A 27,212-nucleotide genomic window follows, 5' to 3' on the forward strand; every position below is an offset into this window, starting at 1 on the left:
GAGAGCATTTTTGTTTTTTGAAAAATTGACTGCGTATGTGCCGCTTTTCAAAGAAGACCTTTCATGCCTACGCTTTAGCGTGGTGCGCCATGAATGCACTTGATATGTGCTACTCTTCAATGAACCTCTCGGAAACTTTCGTCACAGAGTATGTGCCACTTAGTGTACGGCAGGAGAGGAAACAATTCTGAACATTCGCAGGCACCGGCACGCCATGCTTGTCGTCTCAGAGGCCATTTGCAGACTTCTCGGCAGCGCCACTAGAAGGCGCAGCGTTCCCAGAAAAGAGCACGAGAGGAGCTGGGTTGCCACATGACATGTTTCTCAGCATTCGCATACACAGGCACGCCATGCAGTTCGGAGACCACGCTCAGGCTTCTCGGCTGGATGGCCCCGATTGTTCTTAGGGAAGTGCATAAGAGGAGTCCCGCTGTAATGCATGCCTCATACATATATGGTTCCGATGGCGGCATTAGGTTATGCACCTATATTGATTCAATGTTAACGCATTACTGTGGACAGTCATCGTGAGATGGATTCTGCCGCAATATTTTGTTAGTGCTAACAAATCGCCTGTAAATATTTTCCTGTGGGAGCAATGTTCCGAGCACTTCATGGCGCCAGCAGATAAAGTGAACTTCTGGTGAAGGTCGATCTGACGGTAAAGAACTCGCAGTTGATTGTCATTATCGTTGCCCTCATTATGTAGTATCCATTTAATGCTTCTAAAGAGAGCAGACTGGCCTCTACCTTTTCCTTTCGCCGGTTTCGCCGCTACTACCCAATCGCCATGTTGTGGTTTAAGATGACGTAAAATCATCGGGCAGTGGTGGTGGTGGCTTGTGCTGTACGCGGCCGCTGAAAAACTGTTTTAATTTCTGCAGTTCCTGATTACGTTCTTACCAAGAAAAACGCATTAAGCGTAACCTGCAATTTTCCGCTCGGCTGACACCGCCGGTTGCACTGCGTGATTGTGCATCTTTTGCTGGTCATCACGTGAACATACACCCCTTCCTGGCCGCCTCTAAAGTCCGGCACCAGCATCGGATTTCTTCATTCCTTCGACGCATATGCGCGTGCCCGCGCGTTCCGACGCGTGCCACTGGTTGGGCCATTACGCGCACCAACTGGCTCGAGCGCAAGATGCACACTAGAATCACAGACGAGAGTAGGATGACGAAGCTCGAATGAGAGCGATGCAGCGACCATGACGGCATAGGGAATACGAGCCTATTGACCCCATTCGCTGAGTAATTTACTCTAGAAAAACGAGACGGCGCCGTCGGCGGCGCGCCGCACGTTGCCTCAGAGAAAGCGCACGAATGCGAAACCACTACTGGTTCTATTCGGCCACTGTGCGATCAGCTGTCGGAAATGCGGATAGGTAATCCCTAACGCACTAACCTCCTTTCATGCTCCAAAATCTGGAACCGTGTAGTAAAGACCTGTGTAGTAAAGACCTAGCGGCAAGAATAGTGACTAGCATATCAAAGAACGAAATTAATCAGTGTGGCTAAGTTTACGGACCCCTGCTACACAGAGACTGCCCGTATTGCAGGCCTTTCGCGATGCACGGCTTTGCTCAAGGATAAAATAACTTCACTCATGCGTCAACATTGTATCGTTGACCATGCGTTGGGTGCGCACTAAAGAATCCCAGGTGGTTGAAATTATTACAGTCCCCCACTACCAGATGCGCCACAATCTGCAAATTGTTTTGGCACGTAAAACCCTAGGTAGTGGTTTCATGTTTATCGAAAATCTTGGCGGAGTATCAGGGTGGCCCCTGTTGGGGGCGAGTCCCTCGGCTCAAGTGTCGATTTTTAGTTCCGCGAGCTCGGCGGCAGTGCTATGTAAGGCCTCTCAGGTAAGTTTGGACGGGGCTGGCAAAAGCGTTTTTTTGGGAGGGGAACCCCTGCACCCGCAAAGGATGTTCTATTGTGTTGCCAGTTCGTTGATGCTACAATTTTGACAGACGGAGTTAAATTCCCATTGGTGATAATCGCCAGTTTGTGTGGACTAATAAAACAGTCTGAAGCTGGCGAAGGAGGGCAGCCTGCTCTCTGGTAAGATCCCGATGAGGCACCGTATAAGTGTGCCTCATTTCTTTATACAAGTTTGCGATTTCATTATATATGTGGTCAACGCCACACAGGGAGAATCCGAGTCGGAGTGGCGCGCCTCCCGGCTTGTTAACTCACGGGCGATGCGATGCGCCTCTTCGTTCCAAGGATTTCCGGAGTGGGCTGGGACCCATACTAGACTGATAAGCCTGTCTGCTTGATAGAAAGGTTGCTGACAATTGTTGAAGATTTGCTGCATAGTTTGGTTAGCAGAGCCGTTACTGTAATCTAGGATGGCGCTTTTTAAATCGCTCACTATTCTATGAACGAGGTCATTCGTGATAGCTAGAGCTATCGCAGTCTCCTCCGTCTCGAGGGGGGAGAAGGCCTCGACCGTGGCCGCGTTTAAAATGTGACCGCTCTTTGCCACTACGCTCACAACGTATTTTTGGTAACCCTGCGCCGCCGCATCCACATAGGAAACAAAGTCGTCGTCCTTGTACTTATCCCACAACTGCTTTGCACTGCCCGTACGACGATTGTCGAGCCTTACAGGGAGCATGGTTTTAGGAATAGGTTTAGTGATCCATTGTCGTCTTGTGATTTAAATTAAATTATGGGGTTTTACGTGCCAAAACCACTTTCTGATTATGAGGCACGCCGTAGTGGAGGACTCCGGAAATTTCGACCACCTGGGGTTCTTTAACGTGCACCTAAATCTAAGTACACGGGTGTTTTCGCATTTCGCCCCCATCGAAATGCGGCCGCCGTGGCCGGGATTTGATCCCGCGTGGTTGCTCAGCAGCTTGGTAACACCATAGCCACTGAGCAACCACGGCGGGTGTCTTGTGATTTGCGGCAAGGGGGCTCGGCCCACAAAGGTGACTGAGGGATTCAGGCCCAATTTGTCCAAAATCTACCCGCGGGCTCGCGTATCGGGCAGACGGAATATCTGTGCCGTTTGGTGCGCCTCGATCAGTTCTTCTATAGTGTTGTGTATTCCTAATCTCAATAGTTTGTCCGATTTGGTATATTTGGGTAGCCCCAACGCTGTACTGCATGCTAAATAGATTAAGGCGTTCATTTTGTCCCTATACGCTCGCCTTAGGTGGCAGTAAGGGAGGACGTACACTATGCGACTGATCAGAAAGGCCAGAATCAGCCGAAATAGGTCCCCCATCTACATGCCGGTGTGTTTTGGTGCGATCATTTGAGGCGATCCGACATTTGACTCATCGTGGATTGCAGCCCGGCTATAGCCTGTGCGTTGCGGGTGTTGTGCTGTATGACCATTTCCAGCACCCGCAGGGTCAGCACAGGCCAGACCGGGCCAGATTCCATTCGAACCCCTATTGTGAAGGCCGGCTGTTGGCTGTCTGTTTTGTCAGTTCTGCTTCTGATTATTAGTACTTCAGATGTCTGGGCAGAGCATGTTAGCCTTTTTTGTATAATGTAGTCTTCGACCGTGTCCGCAGCCATTTTCAGTCCCTCTGAACTTTCGCCAGCTGAGCCAGCGTCCGTCCAGATTGTTACGTCGTCTGCATATATTGAATGGCTAACGTGGGGTACTGCATCTAGGAGGAGCGGCAGGTTTCTCATGGTAATATTAAAATGGAAAGGTGAGAGAACTGCTCTTTGCGCTCTCGAGGTTGCGCAGATGAATTTCTGCAGTTCTCTCTCTGAGGAAGTTTGAGATGTATGTGGAACTGCGCTTCTTCACTTTCATCTGGTTCAGATTAGTTAGGATTGAATGATGCGTAACACCGTCAAAGGCCTTGCTTATGTCTAGTGCTAGTATGGTTCGTATGGCTCTGATAGGGCCTGGCTGCCGGATGCCGTGTTCCAAATGCCACATTATGTGCTGTGTGGAAATATTGGGCCTGAAACCTGCAATGATGTGAGAGAACAGCCCCTCCGTCTCAGCGTAGTCGTTGAGCCTTCTGAGTATATTTAGAATTTATTATTAACAATGTATCGATAGCCTCTAAAGAAACGATCTCAATCCCAGGGCATCGGCAAGAGCGAGCGCCGCTCGTTACACGGTGAGAAAAGTAGTAGCACCCCTTCTTGGCAAACACTTTCGGGAAGCGTCACACGAGGGCGGGATAGCCAGCCTGCCTGGCGGGTCAGCTAGCCTGGTCGACTCGCACCAGCGCATCATAATTAGAATGCGACGGTGAGTGTTTGCGCTCGGACAACTTGGCCGATGCTGAGAGTGGTCCGTATCTAATACCAGTTAATTACGTGGTCGAACCCGTATCGCCATCTTCCGATCTCTGCCGTCGCGGGTGATAGACTGTGCACACCGACCGGCTTAAGCTGTATAACAATCCGCTGACCTCTCCCTTGGTCGTCAGGATGGCTACTCTTCCGTAATGTGGGAAGACCATCGGCACGATGAAAAGCCCCGTTGCCATCGCGTGGTTCGTACCTAGTTCGCTCTCTGGCTACACCCTACCTGCTGGTGCCGGGTAGGGTGTAGCCCTACCCGGCACTCTCTGGCTACACCCTACCTTTACCTCATCGTTGCCGTACACGCTTCCGTTCTTTGATTTCTGTAGCAGGTTGTACACTTCCGTTTCTGTAGTGGCAAGTAAAAGTATTGGATCTGCGAACTTCTGTACAGATGGTAAGTTTTAGCCATTGTCATTTTTAGCAAAAGCATCAGTGTGCAGCATTTAAAAAGTGCTGGGTAAAATTGTTAGCAACTTGAATTCCTGTACATCGCGTACCATTTGTTTTGAGAAAGTTATTTCTTTGTTGTTTGAAACCAGTTGATTAAATGTTTGCAACCTTTTTTTCGAGTCGTTCCTATTAGAAAATTTTAGCTCAGAATATGTGGCGCGTGCCCCCTTAATGTCAGATCCTTGTTTTTTCCCTAACATTAAATTGTTCTAAATATTTCATACGCCTAGTTTCGATGAATAGGGCGAAGAGCTTGTCCTGCTGTTGTATTATTTCTAAAAGTGTGCTGTCAATCCACGGTTCCCGCGATTTCCTACTTTTTACTTTAGCGATAGGGAATACGGCTAAATTAATTTAATTCTTTTTTATGAATAAGCTGTGTGTAGTCGTGAAGTCATCGGTTTGCGGTACCTCGTTCCATTCGAAAACAGCAGCTAAAATCTGAAATACTGCAATGCTAGCGTTATTGATTTTCTTGCACGTAATAGTCGTACGTGGGGTGACCTCGGCTGCAACTAGCATGTTTAAAAAATAATAAATAGGGGCAAATTGTCATTTATAGAGGACACTAAGACACCCCCTTGTAATGCGTTTATATAAGAACTTAGAAACAGGGGTCAAGCAAAAATTGATATGTTGTTGTGGTTCTTGGGGTTACGTGTATTACATTTTCGTAGCCATTTGAAGGTAAAAAGGTCAAGAAGCTTTTGTTTGCCGGGGCTCAATGCTATCAAGTCGATATTGAGCTCACCAAAGGGAACAACAGGCATGTGAAGTAGCGTGCAGTATTATAGCACACTTTCTAGGAATTCAGTAAAGGCGCTAACTGCACCGGATGGAGGCTGGCACACGACTACTGTTATAGTGCAGGCACGTTAAATAATGGTGGATTGGTAATGAGCATTTATCAAAGAGTGTCCTGCAATTACGTTGCAGTGTACATTACTTCTGTCGTAAATGGCAATACCACCTCCTTTCATGTCTATTTTAAGTACATAGTGCAGTTGTATGCAGTGAAATTTAGAGGTTAGCAATTTTCCGAAAATCACGTTTAAGTAGAAGCCAGAATATGAAACCGGTGCTCTACTGAATCAATGGACATTTCGATGATATACCTCTTGTGCTCTAAACTTTGCGCATTTAAATGAAATAAGGAAATATTCTTGTTATTGTATCGCATCTTTCAACGCTTGAAAAAATCAAGGTTCCATCAGCTTCCATAAGAACTTCCAGGCTCAAAAAAGCGTGAGTAAAGATTCATCTTGCCGAATTTTCTCAAGATCGTCCATCGTGTTGATTCTAAAGACGCGGTCACAGGAGCGGCGACGTACGAACATTTTTCCGCTTTTTGCACATAAAAACTAGTTCTCTTTTTTTTTTTTCTATGGCTTTCCATCGCATCATCTAGAAAAGCTTTTTGTTCTTCGCAGTAAGGTCTCTGTTAACGAAGGCTTTCGTTCTTGCTTTCCGTAGTTCCGGTTTAGTGCCCTACCAAGCGTCCCTGGTACGGCGGAATGAAGAACGAACAAGCACAAGAACAGTTTTGTCAGTTTCCTGCCGCCACCCTTATCAGGCGAATGCACAAAACTCAGACCGTAGGCAGCGTCAATATCCACCGCTGAAAGCTGAGGCAGATTGAGGCTGTTTGCTAGGCAATCAAGTTTGTGAACCAAATTCATGTCCGCATGATGTGGTAGCCTATGGATATCCATATTGAACCGCCTGGTCATCATCATCATCATCAGCTTATTGAATGTCCTCTGCAAGACGAAGGTCTCTCCCTGCGATTTCGAATTACCTCTGTCCTGCCCCAACCGATTCCAACTTGCGCCTGCGAATTTTCTCATTTCAGCACCCCAACTAGCCTTCTGTTGTCCTCGACTGCGCTTCCTTTCTCATGGCGCCTGTTGTGTAACCCTAATGGTCCACCGGTTATCTAACCTACGTATTACATGGCCTGCCCAGCTCGATTTTTTCTCATAGTGCCAGTTAGAATATCGGCTATGCCCAATTGCTCTCTGATCCACACCGCTCTCTTCCTGTCCCGTATTGTTAAACCTATCAATATAACCTCCTGCTATATTGGTTCAATATGTTGGTCTCCTGCTTCAGTTGCTCGACTTGCTTCTTGACCGTCCAGCCTCTCCACACACCAATTCAGATCGGGCATATGGGCGCCTTGCTTCTTCATTTCAATGACCTCATCGTACTTTTTTTTTACAACACCTGCATTGAATTCTCAATGCAGTCAACATTACGCTTGATGCCATGAATGGTGTCTGTTTATAGTTTAATTGTTATCAGCAAACCTATTTTATGATTAATGTCTGGAATTTCGTCCGCCACGTTGAACTCTGTTTTCTGAAATTCTTTTGATGTGTTAGGATTGCTACGAACCCTGATTGTTCGGCAAATAGGGTATTTTGAAACTGTTGTTGTTGTTTTTTGCGGCATCAGATTTCTTTTTGTACGTAGAGTCATTTCTTCCTGAGCAGGTGCCCAAGTGATGACTAAAATAGCACTCGCAGCAATGGATGTGCATTCCTACGTCGGAAAGCATATCATTACAGGCAAACTACGTGTCAGCCATTTGCAAAAGCTCTTTCGCTTATGAGTGAGAGTTTCAAGAAATACGTTTTGGAATAACTCAGCAGCAGCGGCATTCGAGTCCACGTCCAAGTTTCAAAGCTTAAGAAAGTGTGCGGAAAAGCCAGAAACTAACCTTCGCAATCAGTTCATCATTTTAGCACACGGAGAAAGCTGTGTTCAATGCCACTGCTGCTGAGCATGTGTCAGTCGCTCCCCGGTAAAGCAGTCTTCTGTAGAGACGGGGAGGGACGTAGGATCGAAGTTGGCCAATGGTCAGCCTGGTATTATATTCCACTGTATGGTGGCAGCCATCTTCCGGGTGGTCCAGCAATTCCCGCGTGATCAGCTGATCATTTTAGCAGACAGCGATCGTTTTAGCGACGGTGCGTTCAATGCCACTACTGCTGAGCACGTGTCTAGGCAGCGTATGTACTATGTGAGATAGTGAAAAGGGACGTTACTTGGTATTGAGTTTAATCTGCGCTCGTATAATTGTGCCCGCATTTAATGCGTTACTGATATGAATAGGTGTTTCTGGCATCGGGCTTGCCCACGTCAGTCGATGCCATGGGCTTGTCTTTCTTGCAGAGAGTACGTTATTGGAGAGCAAGGCAGAAAAAGGCTGAACCATAGCATTTGATTGTGAAGGCCATGCCAACACCGACGTGACGCTCCTCTGGTCTTCTCAGCCCCTAATAAGTTGGCAGAAAAGGCTCAACCATAGCATTTCATTGTGAAGGTCATGCCAACGCCGACGTGAGGCTTCTCAGCCCTTAATAAGTGCCCAGATTTGCGTGGAGAGCAACCAATTTCTTCAAGTGAGGCACGAAAATGTCCCCTCAATAATGTTTTAATGGTGTTTATTTTGCGGCCATGAGATGTTGATAGATCTACGTTAGCTAGACAAAATCTTTGAATGTTATGCGAAAAGGACAACTGAAATATCCATACCAATAATACCTCTTGCCAAGAGAATTCTGATTCTGTTACTACCTCAAAAAATAGAACAAATGATTGCACTGTCAAAATGAAATTCACAAAGCAGCTTATGTAAAAAAATATATAAGTAGCATTAGGATGTGATGGCATCTTCAATGACCGAAGTAACCAAACAGGGCATTCATCTCAGCCTAAGGACGGCAAGTCAATTCCGTAGTAGCGATGGCGACACAGAGAAGTATAAATCAGCTCGAGAGTTGTAAAATTTTGTGTACCTTGTAGAGAATCCTGGAGCCGCACGTGAGGCAGTGACCTCTCAACCGCAGGGCATGTTGTAGCACACGGTAGCGTCAGAGCGTTTCCGGCGATTGTGATTGTTAGACCGACGTTTCCTTTCAGCAGAATTCTGTCTTTGGCAAAATTGGCATACAGTGCCTGCCATTGGGCGTTTCGACAACCAGCAGATGGTGGACAGCAAACAACGGCACTTATTTGCCGGTTTCCTCGCTAGCCAAACGTAAACGTGCCTCTGACTGATATTTATACTGTTTTCGACATTTTGAACCACCATGTGCAAAAATATCGGTCGTCAACCTTAGAACTCACTTGAAATAATATCAAGGAGCGATCGCCTCGACACTTCCGAAAAGATAAAGGAACGTTATGGGAAGCAGCAAACGTGCTTTCATTTGCTGCAGACAACCCTCAGTAAGTCCTGCTATGTTCTGAAGCATCTGGAGACAAATAGCTCGATATATGCAGAAACATAAAGCATTCTCTTAACGTTTGAGTGGAACATAACTGGAAGACTCATTTGAGTTCACTCATAGCATTATTAAACTCGATCCCCGGGCTTCTTGGTACGTCCGGCCCGGTATAGCATCAATTACACTCTTATTCGTAATAACTAGGAGTGCGCTGTTATTCAACATGTTGCATACAAATCGAATAATCCTTGCTTTTTTATATCTAGTCGATTAGAGCAGGCACTATTCGAAGTTGTCGAATATTCGTTTCGTTTGAATGCTGTAAGGGACAACAACAGGTTTTGCCCACCATAGGGAGAAAGACTGATGCAAATGTAAACTCTTCTGAACGGTTCTACGACAGGAGAACCGCGCCTGTTTCGCTTGCGAAGCAGTTTCTGAACAAACAAATTAAGCAGGCATTATCCTGCCTACCAATTTGCTGTCTTTCTTAAGCAAAATAAAATTTGTTATTTGGCATTCGGATTGCTTTCAAACGATGCCTGGTGCTATAATATTGTCCTTAGCTGCTTCAAGGAGTACTACACACTACTACATGCTTCTGGGGACGTGTTGTTTCTATATTTCATTACTTTCATTGTCATGGTGCACCAGAAATTATCGTATTTTTATTTATCTCGTATATACACGCATCTGAGTTTACTTAAAAGTTAGTTGTTAACCTTATTCGATGTATACAATAACGTAAATATAAATTCTGTGGTAAACAAGCTCCACAGCACGGCACATATTTTCACTTCATTTACAGCGAAGCTGTATCTGGCTCATATTCACGGTTTCGTGGCGTCTGTGTGCAGAAGCTATCATCATGTGGGCCGATCCTCGTGATAGTGCAGAAAGGGTCCAAGCTAAATGGCACATAACCCTGTGGGTACGGGGACCTGTAACGCGCCGTGGAACTACCGTTGTCACACCTGGTACCTAAAGACGTCCCACGTGGTACGAACAGATGTTTTTGAAAAACTGTTCTCTACAATTTTTTCAAAAAGAACTGTTAAAAATTATTGGCGCCAACCGCGCGAACGCGATCGTGCCACTGCTCGCGCGTTCGCATTGTCGTTGTCTTGCACAGCTGGCTCCGCTGTGAAAAAAACTATCATCATCAGCAGAGGCTCGAGCGCCCTCGTCTTCTTCCACAGCTGTCTTCGTTGCCACTCATCTTTCCAGCGTACAATTTCACTTCTCTCCTGTTATCGTATTGGGAGCCACTGCTTAAGAGGGTATGAGACATTCATTATCTTTCGTGACGGGCACATTTAATAGGAGAAATGATACGTGAATGTGTTCTGTGTACCTATATCATCACGATGACCACAGATCAGGACAGTAAATACGTTCGTGCCGTTGTTCAAAATTCTATCACCTCTGTGTCGTGCGTTAAACATCCTCGCTGGTCCCCCACATTCACGGAGTGGAATGGCTCATGAATAATTTTTTATAAATTATGAATATTCGATATTCAATTCGGTATTCAAAGGTCACTTCCCTCAAATATTCGTATTGTATTTCATTCGAAATAAAGATATTTCCACACCATTATACTAACAACAAAATATCATGTGCTCGACGGCGGTTATGACTGAAGCCACCGAGTGTGGCTGCACGGTTGTCTATCCGTACGCTATGGAAACACGCGAAAATTTACACAATGACCAGCTTACCAGTTATTTTCTATTGAGGCGGCTAACATTTCGAGATGCCCTGTACATTGCACCGCCTTCGACATCGGCCCTGTTTGTCCACGATTCCACACTTCCGAGGAGCGTTGTGCATGCGAGTGTTTCCACGTTCTCTCCGCACTAATGCATCATGCTTTGTACTCGAAGTGACCTTAGCCCTTCTGTTATTGTGCAGCCTCCGCGCCACACCAACAAGCACAAAACAAATTGTGGGCAGGAGAGATTGAGGATGATGTCACGCGTTATTTCTGCCGTCCTGCCGTACACAGCAGATGCTTTACGAGGGGCGTCGATAAAGTTCGTATTATCGGTAGTATGAATTTGGAACACGCGTGCAGTATAGATCTTAGAGTGAGCGCAAACCTCGCAAGCTTTCGCAAAATATAAAAATTGTGTTCGATATACCTACCGGGAACACATTTAAGGCATCGAAGCAATAATGGTACCGTACATAGGGAACGTTGGTTGAAGCACGAGCAGTGATCCGTTTTCTGCTTTTCAAGGGAGACAATGCTAAAATATGCATGCCGAGTTGGTGGCTCTGTGCGGTGATGGCCACTGTCCATGGCCACCAACTTCACACCTAAATACTTTCGGCTATTTGCATGTGCCTCAACCAATCTTTCTTCTTTTTTGTTTTTTCGTAGGTGTATATCAGCATTGGAATGGGGCTGTTGTGAGTTTTTTCGCTTGACAAAACAACACATTTGAAGGAATATCTCCAAGCTGTCTTGGCTGCAGTATGTTATGTATTATACATTACCTAGAACTCAAACTGTCACAAAATGAAATAGGTCCGGTAAAATGTAATAATTCGTGGCCAATTCTTTTTCCTTGTCATGCATCGTAAATGGTCCGAGCGGCGCTCCGTTTGCCTTATCACCGGCATAGGCTTTTCTTAAGCGGCAGATGACGAGGAAGGAGCAGAATCAAGTGAATGGAATACTTACATTACAGCAGCCAAGGATTCTGTTTAGTCGAGCAAATAATGCTAATATTAAAACAATGTCTTACCTAAAAGCAAGGAAAGAACATGGTTAGAGCGCTAGAGCACATTCATTCTTCCAACCAACATCAGCTCGGCGTTTCCATGTATTGTCCTTTTTGAGCAGCTTGATACCACCGAATCTGTGCCGTCAGTCTTGCTCGCAGCCTCTGCGATGAACTTCTCGGCGTCGGTGTAAATGGTGATATCCGCGATGGCCTTCCTTTGAGCCGGCTCACGGGCGCTGCACTCCGAGGCACGACACGCAGATGGCGTTAAATTGACATTGAGTGCTCCACTAGACTGCTTTGTGACCTTCAACGCATCGCCCTTTCATTGCAGTTTCATCTCCGCGCGACCACGGCGTTAAATTTCCTCGTAGCATCTGCGACTGGGTCACCCTTCTCGGCTTCATCTCAAATTTTGGTTTCGGCGCCTGCTTTTCTTTGAGCTTGTACAGTTGCTCAGCAAAGAGAGACCGATCACATACTGACGCCGCCACGCCTAGCGTGAATACCGGAGCATGCCCGCGTGACTGTCAGTGCCAAAAAGCGGCACCGGCTGGAATCGAGACGAGAGTGCGACCGGGCATGCGATGTTGTCGACGGTATATGTAACCCCTTCTTACTAGGCAGACCCATAGACGGTGGGTGGGTGCGCATTCACATTTCGGAGTCGCTATTTTGCGTTGCGATGTTTCTGTGCGTGCCATTGCTATGTTAGCGAGTTGTCTGCCCAGTGGCACTCTTGCATTGTCTGCGCGATTAAAACTGAAGGTTTTCACTAAACTTCGTGGCTTCCCTTTCCAAGCACGAAGCAGTGTTTTCGTACTGATAATACAATCAACTTTTATTTCGCGCCGATGAACTGATCACGCTGCCGCTGTCGAATGTGACTCAGAAAAGGGAATGCGTACCTACCGCTCATTTATGGATCATTGGAGCGGCGACCGGTTGCATGCATGATGGCCCGAACACAGGTAAATGACGAAGCTATTAGCGTGTACGCCTTGGACGAAGCGTAAATACGAGATTTGGAGCAGCACCTGTTACTGGAAACTGTCTACGAACGAGTAGGCCAAATGAAGATAGATCAACATGGAAAAGATAGCCTTGGTAGCGATCATAAGCCTTTCACCTTAGAATTTGGGAGAGATAACGCGAAACACAAACCAATAACGTCAGAAGTTGTAAACATGCATGAACAGAAAATAAAGGTGTTTCTTACAGCAGTCTGGAAATATAAGGAACTGGTGGACGTCATGCAGCAAGAGAGTGGGCTTGGCAGCACTCCGACAATGCGGTTCACTGACGCCCGCTGCCCTTTCGCATTTCAGGTGCTCACAGGCGTCTGCTTTCCCGTTGGCACCTGCTGTTCTCCCAGCGTCGCCACGAAGCCTGCGGGCACGCCCAGCTTACTGTGTCTTGGCTTGCGGTATGCACTTACCTGGCGGAGCATCCTCTATCGTCTGCCCGGGAATGCCAATGCTGACCGACGCTCAGAGCCGCCTGACGTCTACAGTCTGATGTATGCCTTCGTGCGTGGTGCAGGCTCGCTCTACCCTCAGCGCGCTGGTGCTACGGACGGGCCAACCTCGTCTACCCTCCAATGCTCCGAAAACGACGCAGGCGCCGTTGACTGAACCGCCCTGAACGGAAATTCACCGTATTTATCGTCTTCATACAACCCTGCCCCTGCCGACGCATCGACATAGACATCAACCTTCAGGCATGAAATACGTCACCCCCTCGCTCTCATCAGTGGGCTTGGCAGCACTCCGACAATGCGGTTCACTGACGCCAGACGCGTTTTCGCATTTCAGGTAACAACCAATTACACTATTTATGCGCGTCGTTCCCGCTATGCCGCTTTGCTTGTGCTGCCAAGCCCAGGCTGCTGCATTACCATTGTTCGCGACTGCACGTCTGTCATCCTACAAATTCTTGCTCTCTCTGGCGACATAGAATCGAATCCCGGCCCTAACACCCGTTCCAGTTCTACGCAAGCATCCTGTGACAATTGCTGCACTGGAGGAAATAAACTCAGGTCAGACAACTCTTCTAAGTGAAATGAAATCAACTCGTAATAAAATATCGCAGAACGATAAGCTTTTTGATGACATTAAGAGGCAACTAACAAAAACTGAAGATGATGTTTCCTCCATAACTGCACTAAAAACCGAAGTTGGTTGCATCAGGACAGTGGTCGATACAAACGCAAAAGCAATTTCCGACATTTCATCAAGACTAAACGATTCAGAAGATAAGGCTCGTCGTTCCAACCTTGTGTTCTTGGGGTATTTGATACTGAGCGTAAAACGTGGCAAGAATCGGAGAACAAGATTGTGGAACTCTGTACTTCTAACCTTAATATCAAGTTATACCCCTTTGATATCGAGCGCGCTCATACAATTGGCAAATGCAGCTCTAATAGAAACAGACCTATAATTATCCAATTAGCACATTTCAAAGTAAAACAACGTATTCTTTCAAATCCTAAACAACTAACAGGGTCCAACCACAGCATACCCGACGTGGTTGCTCAGTGGCTATGGTGTTGGGCTGCTGAGCACGAGGTCGCGGGATCGAATCCTGGCCACGGCGGCGGCATTTCGATGGGGGCGAAATGCGAAAACACCCGTGTACTTAGATTTAGGTGCACGTTAAAGAACCCCAGGTGGTCGAAATTTCCGGAGTCCTCCACTACGGCGTGCCTCATAATCAGAAAGTGGTTTTGGCACGTTAAACCCCATAATTAAATTATTAACCACAGCATATCAGAAGACTACTCAGCTAACACTCGGCATGCACGTAAACAACTAATCGAGTTCGGCAAGTCGCAACACAAACCTTTTAATCTCTGGTAGGATGAACTAATCATGGATAACAGAACTTACAAGTATGATAACACTACAAATAGAGTTATATCAACTTCATAGCTACCATCACGCACTACCGCAAAACCAGATAGCATCCCTGTATCATTCGTTTATACTAACATTAGAAGCTTGTTGCCAAAACGCGAAGCAATCTGTAGCCTTATCGATTCTTCTGGTTGTAAGCTTCTTGTACTAACAGAAACGTAGCTGAATTCCACCGTCGATAACAAAGAGCTTAATTCTTTCCTCCCTGATTTTGACATTTTTAGGCGGGATCGTGTAGGCAAACGCGGAGGAGGTGTTCGAATGGCTGCCCATCGCAGCCTTTGGTGCTCCATTGTCAATATCACTTCACCTCTAGACATTTTATTCGTATTGTGCAGTTCTTTATACCTACAAACTAGTTATTTATTCATTCAAAAGAACCTTACAGGCCCTATGGCAGGTCATAAACTAAGAGGGACTTAGTAAACAGTAAAGGAATAAAAAGTACAAATTTCCAACAGGAACAGTGCGATAGAAAGATTCCTGTGTTACACAATATTGGAAGAACAAGGAATACCAAGCAATATCAGAAGGCACACGAGCACTTGTTACTGTTAACAGAGCAAAAGGAATACTGTTTATGGAAATGATATAGAACATGGCAAAAATGCGCGATAATATACACTAGATTGGGCACTCGTGAACGGTATTAAATGGGAAACGCGTGAGTAACTGAGAGCGGAACGTGTCGGAATTAGATATGGAGGCTATGTCATCAGGGAGGTCATTCCAGAAACGAATGCCAAGAGGTAGTGCAGATGAATTAAATGCATTTGTTTTATCGTATATCTGCATGAAACTGAACTGACCATGTAATCTGAGTGAAAAAGAGCGGGGTATTTGCAGTTTAACCGGGTTCGTTTATTAGTGTGGAATATTTGTTTATATATTTGTGGAATAAGCACAGAAGAGCGATGTTGCTGCTGATATCTAATGGCGGCAACAGAAGGTCGAGTTTAATTTGTGTAATGCTTTAGTTCATCCCGTAGTTACGGGATATGAAACGGGCTGCTCTATTTTGTATCATTTCCGTCATATTTATAAGGTAATTTTGATGAGGGGACCAAATTAGGGAGGCGAATTCTGACTGTGGCAAAATTAATGTTTGAGAAGCGAGTTTTCGAATGTTTGGCGGGGCAATTGGCAAGTTGCGCCGTAGATAGCCAAGACAACGTGATGCTTTCGCGCATGTAGAAGTGATGTGTGGGACCCATGAACGATTCTCTTTAAGAACGACACCAAGGTACATATATGATGAAGTGTGGGAAAGCACGGTGTTATTAAGATGATACGGAAATTTAGAATTTACACATTTTCGGCTGAAGCCCATCACCTCGCACTTTGTAAAGTTTAGTGTCATGAGCCGTTTGTTACACCAGTTAGCGATAAGGTTAACATCTACTTCAAGTGCCAAGTGATCGTCAGTCATGTGAACAGGACGGTAGATTATGCAGTCATAGGAAAAAAGGCGCATACAGGAAGTACTCTGGGTGGGTAAGTTGTTAATGTAGATTTAGAAGAGTGAGGGGCCGAGGATGCTGCCTTGTGGCACACGAGAGCTAACAGAAGAAGGCGGGGAAGAGAAATTGTTAACAACAGTGAACTGTTCTCGAACAGGAAGAAAATTACGAATCCAGGATAATGTTAAAGAGTCAAGTCGTAGGGCAGATAATTTAGAAATTAGGCGACAGTGGGACACGCGGTCAAAAGCTTTAGAAAAGTCACGAAAGATACAGTCAGTTTGAAGGTTGCAGTCTATGTTAAAGTGCAAGTCAGCAGTTAGTTCAAATAATTCTGTGTCACAGGAAAATCCCTTCCTAAAACCATGCTGATTAGAAAAAACGAAATTGTGAGCTTCTAGGTTGCTGTACACGTGTGAAATGATTTTGTGCTCGAGCATTTTCCAACAGATGCAGGTTAAAGATATGGGCCGGTAGTTGTCAGGCGTATGAACATCTCCAGACTTGTGAATTGGTATTATTTTTCCTATTAACCATTCAGTGGGTAACTTTCCAGATGCTAGGGATTCTTGAAAAATATGGCATAAGATCTTGCTTGAGGCAGCGATGGTGTTCTTTAAAATCTTCGCATTAATGTTGTCAATACCGGTGGAAGTAGATGTTTTGAGATTAATAACGAGTAATAGAACGCCTTCAACAGTGATAACAATTGGTTCCATGTATGCGGCATCAAGTTCGGGAACAGTTGGAACATGGGAAATGCCCTCCTGAGTGAAAACATGAAAAAAACGTGTTGAATGCGGTGGGGCAATCGGCGCTAGAAATAGGTATGTTTTCTGTTCCGTGTAAAGTTATGGCGTTAGTATCTCATGTCGAAGATAGGGTTTGCCAACATTTTTTTTAGGATTGGAAATTAGCAGCGATGGTAGGTCTTGCGACTAGTATTTATCTTTGGCGAAAGATATCGCTGAGCAGTAATTGTGTAATCATGCTTTGTATATCTGCCAAGCCTCAGCAGTGCGCACGCGCTTAGCCCTGTTATAATAACACTTCTTTTTATTCCTCAGTTTGCGAAGAGACTTGTTGAACCAAGGGCTCGATTTGTCGTTAGTTATGGGGACTATCGGGATGTAACGGTCTACTAATGCAGTTAATTCTTCCCTGAAGAGCACTCAGTTGTCGTTTACGGATCGACAATTAAAAGAAGGTAGTAGCACTTGGCAAAAAAATTCTTCTAGTTGGGAGTATCGGTGTATGCTATCGACCCCCCGACGCAGATGCTTCCTTCACTATTCACTTCCACGAGGCACTGCAAACTGTTGCGACGTCATTTAATCATGCGCAACTACTCCTCTTAGGTGACTCTAACTTTCCTGATATAACATGGTCCGAACCAGCCATAACACTGTCTAAGAATAACCTTGAATGTGATTTTCTTAACACATGCCTCACCTTTGGTTTGACGCAGCTAGTATCTACCCCAACGCGAAAAAACGAACAGTGCTCTAACATACTCGACCTTATCTTAACATCCCATCCCGACAGTGTTTATTCTGTAACACATCTACCAGAGCTACGTGATCACTCAGTACTGCATACAGAATTATCCTGGCAGCTACCTCAGTGCAGAAAAATCAAAAAAGAAAATAACACTTTAAGATAAAGGTTATTACATCAGCATCAACAATGCACTAACCGAGTTTTACAAGTGGTACATTATAGATTTCCCGAAGCGCACAGTAGACACCAACTGGACACTTTTTAAAAAGAAAATGATCGAACTCACTGAGACTTACATACCAACTATCATTTTAACAGAGCGACCTTCGTCCCCATGGTTCAACGACACATTAAAACGACTAAACAATAAAAAGAAGATTGTTTCTTAAAGCCAAGCATTCCAATACCGCTCCTTCCTGGGAAAAATATTACCTCAGAGAAAAGGAGTTTGATTCTTTGGCCGCAACAGCTAAACGAACCTTCTACTCAAAAACACTCCCTAACATGCTGCAAAACAATCCCAAACAATTCTGGAAATACATTAGCCCAAATAACCGTAAACCCTTATTATTATATGATAGCGACAATAGCCCTGTTCCTGACCATAAAGTATCTGAAGTACTAAACTCTGTCTTCTCTTCCGTATTCACTTCGTAACTTAACACTGACCTCCCAGTCTGTCCTTACCTCAACAACCCAACGATGCCAGATATAACAATCCAGGCATATGGTATCACCAAGCTAATTGAATCCCTCAAATTAACATCCTCGGCCGGCATCGATGGAATCAATTCTAAAATGCTTAAGAACACTGCGCACATCTCTATTGTATTTTTATGCCATATCTTTCAGCAATCATTATCATCTGGAGTGGTCTCGCAAGACTGGAAAATAGCTAAGATAATTCCAGTACCAAAAAAAGGATCATCGTCATCGTGCCACAATTACCGCCCAAAACTAATGGAGCATATAATTTATTCTTATATTGTAAACTACCTAACATCCGCTAATTTCTTTAATCCTAATCAACACGGCTTTCAGAAATGAATGTCCTGCGAGACTCAACTAGCTCTATTGGTTAATGACATCAGCTCGCATCTTAATCAAAACATACCCATAGACGCCCTCTTCCTAGATTTCTAAAAGGCTTTCGACAAGGTTCCTCATGAACGGCTCTTCCTAGAACTATCACGTCTTAATCTTAACCCTTGTGTTCTCCAATAGATACGCAACTTTCTGACTAACCATCAACAATTCGTTTACGGTAACTAATGCTCGTCTAATTTATCACCCGTTATCTCCGGCGCGCCACGAGGCACAGTCCTGGAGCCACTACTGTTCTTAATATACATTAACGACTTACCGATAGGTGGTTCTTCCAAAATTCGTTTATTTGCTAATGATTGTGTAATCTATCGTACTATTACTAACGACGCTGATTCTCGCGCTCTTTAGTCTGACCTTAACGACATTGAAACTTGGTGTAATAAATAGCTAATGTCCCTCAACGTCAAAAAAATGTCGCTACTTACTTTCCATTGTTGTCAATAATTTATTTCAGCTAATTACATTATCACCGGTTCGGAAATATGTGTTGTGACTTCTTATAAGTACCTAGGTATTAGCTTCTTCAATAACCTCGGTTGGTCCTCACACATTTGCAACATTAGCAATGATGCCAATCGTGTACTATGCTACCTGCGCCGTATTCCACGTCTTGTTCCGCCCTCAGTAAAACTACTCGCATATTTAAAGGGACACTAAAGTGAAAAATGATTTCTTCTGCATCAGTAAATTACCGTTCAACAACACCAAAAACACCACTCTTACAACGATAAGACGTTTGGTAAGCCAGAAAAAGCGCAAGAACGAAATACGGGTGGCGACGCCTACTTAAGTTGCCGCACCTGGGGGCTGTGATGTCTTGAATTTTGATGGAATCGTCTAGGGCCTACTAATTACATATAGCGGTACAGATTGATTACATTGCGTTCTAAAGGAACCAAATATTAAACATGGCAAGTTTCGGGAACCTTTATTCAACCAACGCGGCCCAAATGCGAAAACATACTTCGGAGTCCCTGACGTTGGGCTGACGTACCGGCGCTGGGGTTTCGGCGCGAAATTCAAATACTGATACTTGGACCATCATTTTCTCATCTAATAATCAAACTATCTTTTTGAAATGACTGCCTGCAGGGTTCTCAAACAATGCTTCATTAGTCTAAGCTAATTTATTGTTTCGCTTTAGTGTCCCTTTAACAATCGTTCGACCCAAACTGGAATACGCATGCTCAGTGTGGGACCCACACCAATCTAACCTGGCAACATCACTAGAATCCATACAGAATCGTGCAGCAAGGCTCGTTCATTCTGACTACTCTTACTACATTAGCGTTACTAAACTTAAGTCATTTCTGAACCATGCAACCCTCGAGCAGCGCCGCAAAACAGCAAGACTGTGCCTCTTTTACAGATATTATCACTCACTACTTCATCAGACCGACATCACTCCTGCGCATCGCACTTCATCCCGTCATAGCCATTCAAAGGCTGCTTATCAACCTCCAGCTCGCACCTCCGCTCATCTTAACTCTTTCTTCGTTCAAACAGCGAAAGACTGGAATTATCTACCTGCTGAAGCGGTGCACCACTCCAGCCATTCATCGTTCAAGGCATTCATTCAGAATATGATCTAAATATTCCCACCCCTCATGTAAAACCCCAAATGGGGAATTTGAGGTACCAATAAATAAATAAATGAGACACGGCAAAGCAATTGTTGCATTAGAAAAAAAAACCGTAAGTGGCGGAATAAGAAAATAAAGCAACCTATAGAAGAGAGAGCGTAAGCAGGTGTCTAGGGATCATAGAGAAAGCAAAAAGTTGGGACTACTCGAAAAAGAGGTGCTCTTTAGATGAAATAACGTGAAAAGAAAATGGTGGCAAGTGAGCTCGCGCAAAGGAAAATTAAATGCGCAAGTGAACGTTGGCTGCATAATATCCAGAGCATAGATAAATGCGCACAACGAAGATTCTGGAACAATGTAAGAGCACTCGGAGCTCGAACTAAAAATTCGCTAACAGCTGTAAGGGATGAATACGGTTACATCTTCGGAGGAGACGATGCGCTGAAGTGTATAAGAGATGTTATTTGGGATAGCGTCGGCACAAAAGAAAGTGTAGGTCCGGCTCAAACAGATCCAGCAACAGAGAAGCCTGAGAGATCAAAATTTAGCATAGAAATCCTTTACTGGAAATCAAATCATAAGAAAGTATTCCTAATGGCGCCGCAGCAAGACCCGACGAAATCCCCATATAGCTAATCACAAACCTAGCTCCAAAGAGCTGACTAATGCCATAGCACAAGTGTATAAAACGAAACAAACTCTGGTTGGATGGCGTTAAAGCAAGATGAACCTCTCTACGAAGGCAAAGGTGATAAGGTTAAGACGAGCTCATACATGTCAGTTACAGACACGTCGGTGATATACATGTAATGGCAATGCAAGCCGTAAAATAAGAACTGCCGAAGTGGGTGCACAAAAATGATGTACTGAGGTAACTAAAGAATGGGTTCATACTCAGCAGACGCTCAAATGACAATATGTTTGTACTAACTCAGTGCATAGACATTTCAGTAGCTCAGGGTGAATCTTTATTCATAACATTTCTTGATATTGAAGCAGTCAATGGCAATGTACACAGGCAATTTTTATTCGATATTCTCAAGCACGAAGACATTGATGACGATTTCGTGGAGCTTCTCAGGGAGATAACTAGAGACAATCGACTACAAATTGTATGGAATGGCTGAAAATGTAATGAAGTGGTGGAAATTCACCACGGACTGAAGCAAGGACACCCTCTGTCTCCATTGTCGTTCACGCTTTATGTTAAGAGCAGTGAAAGACGGCTGGAAAACAGCGAATTAGGGTTTGATTTATGTGGAATGCGTAATGCACAAATGGTGCAACAGAAAGTCCCCCAACTGATGTGCATGTGGACTACAAAGTGCTACAAGTGGACAATGCAAAAGCTTTGCAGACACTTGCGAATATGTGTATAAGCGCGGCGACAAATCAAGCCATTATGTTTAGCACAGAGAAATCAGTAATTATGATCTTCTACGAATGGACGAGTAACTACGTTGTGTCAATTCAACAGCAAGGGAAAACAATCGCCAAGCAATATAAATAACTCTGCGTGTACATAAAAGAAGGAAAGACTTACTCAATCATCCACCAAGATAACCTGAAAATAAAACGGAAGCAGAACGCAACAATAATGAAACACAGGCCACTTTGGCGCCACAATATGTATGAGGTGGTGCATGGAATGTGGAAAAGGAGTCATGGTGCCGGCATTGGTGTTCACAAATGCCATTTTGTACTTAAAATCAGATACCTTGTCGGGGTTGGAACTTAAGCGAAGATCGGCAGACCGGTTGGCTTTGGGAGTCCACAGTAAAACTACAAGTGAGGCGGCCCAGGCTGGCATTGGTTGGGCCTCTTCTGAAGCCATAGAAGCGCAGATCAAAATTATTTTTTTATTTATTTACTCTCATACCCACAGCGCCATTTAGGCATTACAGTTTTGAAAATTAGTTTTGAAGAAAGACTCGGGAATATGTATCAAGATAAATGAACGGCTAAATTGCACGATTATGTGTGCCTGGAAAGCGCCGACAGAGATTGAAGGAAAAAGTTAAAAAAAATCGGCAACAAAGTACCGCGTAATTGAAACCGTAAATAGGCAAAGATTAGTCATCAAAAAAGGATGTCAGAGAAACAGACAGTGAATTGGTTGTAAAGAGTGGGAAAAAAATGACCATGTCCGTTTAGAAGCATGACAAGAAAGAGTGTAGAGGAAAAATCTGTACGATAACACACAGGGCAGTACTTTGTTATTTGAGGTTCGAGCAGGTTGCCTGAGGACAAATACTTACCAGAGACCTGCAACAAGATAAGGCAGGTGTGTGATTCAGCATAAATCCGGAGAGCACTCAACACATCCCAATGGAATGCGAAGGGATTCACCCACTGAAGTAACGTACACTTTCCAGAAGCGCTTGGATTTAAAGTGGATGGAAGTGGCAACCAGTCAGCAGTCGAGGTAATCAAGGGACGTTCAGAGTATAAGTTGGAAAAAAGCCGGGGAAGAAATTGATACGAGCGGGTCCGTAACAGGCATTAGGCAGCGGTACAAAGTACATACAGTAGTTTTGAGGAAGAGGAAAAAGATTAAAGAGATGCATACAAGAATGCTAGAATGAAAAGCATGTATCGCATACCCGAAGAACTCAAGGAGGCTAGGGGGCCATGCATCACCGCCACGTTTCCAAGGGGACGTCATCATCATCATCACTCAACGCGATTCAAGCATTTGTTGCTTCCTGGCACTAACGGCCACGTGGACCACTCGCTGCCACATTCGGGTTGCACAGGACGGCGACAGTATATTGCTAAGAGAGATTAAAAAAGAACACGGTTAGTGCTGCACACAGTGGTAGTGGTGGCTCCATTGCAATAGACAGAAAAACGCTTATTTTAAAGGTTAGGATATAAATTAAAGAACCCCAGGTGGCCAATTTCACCTGGAGCTTTGTCCCCACACGCATAATCTAGAGCTAAAGGGATACTTTTATTTGGTAGTTGTGATATTTGTTTATTGCTTGAAATTTCCTGTGGCACCTGATTTTGTGACATTCTCATTGTTACATTTCTCGATGTAGTTATTTATGTTTTTGTAGTGTCTGATAGGTCGAATAAGCACATTGTACTCAGAACAATGAAATCAACGTTCTATTAGTTATTTTTCGTTAAGATTCATTCATTCATTCATTCATTCATTCATTCATTCATTCATTGGTCAAAATTGCTCACATTACACTTCGCGCGTACCTTCTTTGCCATGCACTCAAACATCGACAAAGGAGTGTTTTGAAATGTATAAAAATGCAACCACCGCAGCAGAGAATTGAAACAAGCGCAACGAGCTAACAAACAACCATGCCAGCTGGGGAATACAGTATTTGTATGTAAACGTCGTGGCCTTACAATAGTATCGCACCACCGTCAACTCCAACATATCATGTGTGTGTGCAATTGCCGATGCCGACAAGTTGATTGCTTGTTAAACTAAGCCACGTGATGAGAGGGAAGCGTTTCCTTACCATGTCTGCACCTTAACAACAAAAAAAGAACCGCGTGTCTGCACATTTGCGCCCCAATTGTTTATAATCCCATTTTTTAACCTAATTATTGCTTTTGATTGATACTAACCACTTCTTGATTTGTGGCCTATCGATCGCAGTCGTATTGTGTCTTTTTTCTTGGGACAGCGATTGCTAGTACTTTTATTTCACGCTTGCTTTGCCCCACATTGCACATGTGCTGTAGGACGTATATACGCGAATATTAACGCGATCTCGTTAAGGGCCACATGTCGCAGAAAATCTGGTTTCGGCGTCAGCGGATTCGTCCGTAAGCGAAAATTTCCATATGTATTTAAGTATATTGTCACGTAGTATTCACGGAGAAGAACACAGCAGCGGAACTGTGAACAACTTTTTTTGAACGAACGTGTGCCCACAAAAGCGAGTTACGCTCGAAGCATAAGAATAGCGGCGAACACAGTCGACGATCGTAGGAATCTGATCAGCGGGACAAGCGCGCCGGCTTTCATGCGTCACTCGTCAAAGGTTCTAGTGTAATCGCTGGTGCACGCATGGTTTCAAGAAACTATTACACAATTCGTGTCGCGCATGCAACCTGATAATACATGGTTCGGCGAGGACATACACAACGGATAGAATGAACGATAACCTTCCCGTAAATTACAAATCATGAAGGCGCTTCTTGCGCTGAGCCATAACGTTTAAAATTTTCTAGCCGGTGAAAAGGGGTCACCGGAGAAACATAAACAAGTACACGTGTCAGTATTGTGACACGCTGGCGAAGACGTTTTATGCTTGGTCGGAAGAAGACGACGCTCTGAATTTCGCGCGCTGTCTACCATCTTGTCAGCTGCTACAATTATTGTAAATATCCTGCAAATATACTTCTGACTACTTTTAACACTGTAACATTTTTGGTGAACGTTGCGGTACCATTATCAAGACGTAGTTATGCAGCGGGCGCTCGTTGTCTGCATCTACAGTGCCACCTCAAGGCGAGGATGCTTTGGGCACGTCGGCACCCACGCCCACCGTCATTTTAGCACAACCCCGCGACCCAGGAACCTTTTCTGGCACTGACGACACTGATGTTGAAGACTGGCTTCGACTATATGAGCGGGTCAGCGCCAGCAACCACTGGGGCCGGACCATCATGCTCGCTAATTTGATGTTTTGCCTCGCGAGCACGGCACGCGTCTGGTTTCAGACTCACGTGGAGGAACTTACTAGCCGCGACATTTGTAAGCAGAAGCTCAAGGATTTGTTTCGCAAGCCTGTGGGACGTCGTGTGTGAGACCTCGCTTCGCGTGTCCAGACGGGCGCTGAATCCTGCCTCACGTACATCAAGAACGTGCTCGCTCTGCGCCGCAAAATGGATCCGAAGATGTCCGAACCTGATAAAGTGGCACATGTCATTAAGGGCATAGAAGATTATGCTTTCCACCTCCTTGTGTTCAAGAATGCTTCCACTGTGCAAGTCGTTATTACCGAATGCCGGTGGTTTGAAGAAGCCAAGAGTCGCCGCATTGCCCACCCATTTCCCCGCCTTCCCAACACGGTGGCTACGTCCACCTGCGAAGACCTCCGCAGTCCCCCCACGCCCAATCGCTGTGATGACATCGTACATATCATCTGAGGTGAAATAGGAGCCGCATCTCCTGTAACGACCCCAACCCATGGCCCCGACAATTGCGAGGCGACCGTCTCATTGATCCATTCCGTCGTAAGAATGCGGACTGCTTGTCGCACCATCCTGTCGACCTATCTGACATTTCTGTGACAGGCATCCCTGTCACCGTTCTTTCCCTGGCTGCTTTTAGCGATATTGGAGCGGAACAACGCAGGGAGGCCTCCTTACAAGACCTTACTCAACGGCTCACTTCAATGACGTCCGATCCTTTCCTTCACATGTTTGAACTTCACGATGTCATATTTTACCGCTCTAACATGCGCCCGGACAGCCCTGACCGACTCTTCTTTGTACCTGAGCATGTGCGTCAGACTGTTCTCGCCCAGCTTCACGATGTACCGACTGTTGGTCACCTTGGCATGTCACAGACTTATGACCCCGTTCGTCGACGCTTCTTTTGACCTGGTCTATACCATGACGTCTGCCGTTATATCGCTGCGTGTGACCTTTGTCAACGACGCAAAAAGCCGACCACACATCCTGCTGGCCGCCTTCAACCACTTCACCTATCATTCGAACCCTTCTTCCGTGTAGGTGTTGATCTTTCAGGCCCTTTTCCTGCGTCTACTTCGGGAAAGAAGTGGACTGCTGTAGCAGCAGACTACGCTACCCGATATGCAATCACACGAGCTCTTCCGACAAGCTGTGCAACCGATGTCGCTGACTTCCTCCTAGAAAACGTCATCGTTCACCACGGTGCCCCTCGGCAGCTTCTCGCCGACCGAGGCCGCTACTTTCTTTCTAAAGTTCTCAATGACATTCTACACTCGTGCGCGTCTAAACACAAACTTGCCACTGCTTATCATCCACAAACGAACAGTCTAACCGAGCGTCTTAATCGAACCCTTACTGACATACTGTCCATGTATGTCTCCGCTGACCATCGCGACTGGGACGTTACGTTGCCGTTCGTTAATTTCGCCTATAATTCCTCTCGCCATGACACCGCAGGCTTCTCTCCATTCTTCCTCTTGTTTGGCCGCGACCCTACGCTACCTTTCGACACCGTTCCGCCTGCTAGTCTGAATTTCATATCTGAGTACACCCGTGAAGCCATACTCAGAGCACAAGAAGCGCGCCATATTGCCAGACGTCGACTTGTGGAGTCGCAGGAAAATCAGCGGCGCTTACACGACGTCCGCCATCGTGACGTCTATTACACACCGGGCGCCTTGGTTCTCCTTTGGTCACCGTCGTGACGCGTTGGCCTCTCGGAGAAGGTACTTTCACGCTACTCTGGCCCTTATCCTGTCTTGCGTCCAGTAACTGACGCCACGTATGAAATCGCCCCTCTTGAGCCAACCGTGGCTTAACATCGCTCCGACGTGGTCCACGTCGCGCGTCTTAAGTTGTATCACTCGCCCGCCTCCTAACCAGCACCGAGCCGGTGCTTCAGACGCCGGGAGTCACGTGACACGCTGACGAAGAAGACGTTTTAAACTTGGTCGGAAGAAGACGATGCTCTGGACTTCGCGCGATGTCTTGTGAGCTGCTACAATTATTGTAAACATGCTGTAAACCCCGTAACTATGTATATGCCACGCCTTGGAATATGACATGCGGTATATGCGGGTTATATTGCCACACCATTCTATCAATAAAGTGGGTCTAACTTTGGGGCCTGTAACGTAAAACTATTCCGATGTGTTTTTATTCCAATCTCCTGACGTCAAATTTACGTAACCACTGACGCAAGCATCGGGCGGTAACCCGCAGCGTTGTTTGAAAAGCCCAATAAAACGCCCTCCTCGTTT

General features: G+C 45.3%; 1 long non-coding RNA gene across 1 annotated transcript in view; it reads right to left on the reverse strand.

Annotated features, from left to right (window-relative positions):
- LOC140218829 (uncharacterized) overlaps window positions 1–11,860 on the reverse strand; it is a 76,794-nt gene extending 64,934 nt beyond the window's left edge. The window contains exon 1 of the long non-coding RNA XR_011895020.1: window positions 11,737–11,860. This is a non-coding gene — a long non-coding RNA (uncharacterized lncRNA). The remainder of the gene's footprint in view (window positions 1–11,736) is intronic.
- Window positions 11,861–27,212: the final 15,352 nt, after the last annotated feature.

Source organism: Dermacentor andersoni, chromosome 6 (assembly GCF_023375885.2).
Source record: "Dermacentor andersoni chromosome 6, qqDerAnde1_hic_scaffold, whole genome shotgun sequence".
In the NCBI taxonomy this organism is placed as follows: domain Eukaryota; kingdom Metazoa; phylum Arthropoda; class Arachnida; order Ixodida; family Ixodidae; genus Dermacentor; species Dermacentor andersoni.